The sequence below is a fragment of the Meleagris gallopavo genome, chromosome 11 (assembly GCF_000146605.3).
Source record: "Meleagris gallopavo isolate NT-WF06-2002-E0010 breed Aviagen turkey brand Nicholas breeding stock chromosome 11, Turkey_5.1, whole genome shotgun sequence".
Lineage (NCBI taxonomy): Eukaryota > Metazoa > Chordata > Aves > Galliformes > Phasianidae > Meleagris > Meleagris gallopavo.
In genome coordinates, this window is record NC_015021.2 from 20,827,952 (window position 1) to 20,828,331 (window position 380).

Consider the following 380-nt stretch of genomic DNA (forward strand, 5'->3'; position numbering starts at 1 on the left):
GCGTTCCCCGCATCCTCTGCAGCTCCGCCCGACAACTTCGCGATGTCGAACCGAGGGCGCAGTTAAGTGTTCTCCCGGCCGAGCACTGGGGGAGTTTGGGTTCAAGGGATGGATGCGGGGATACGCGGAGCTGCGTGTGCCCGGGATGGGCGTGAGCGGGTGCGGGAGGTGGGGATGCGCGGGGCAGCGGTGATGCGGGAGGTTCCGGGGACAGAAGGGACATCAGGGCTACGGGGGACATCGGGTGCCGCGTCCATGATCTAACCTATCTCGGAGAGGACCCGCGGGTGCCACTCAGGGGAGGCACAGCCCGCGGTTCCTTCCGCGCATCGCGCGACTTTCAGCTCCGGGCGGACACGCGCAAGTCTCCCGTTGCGCTG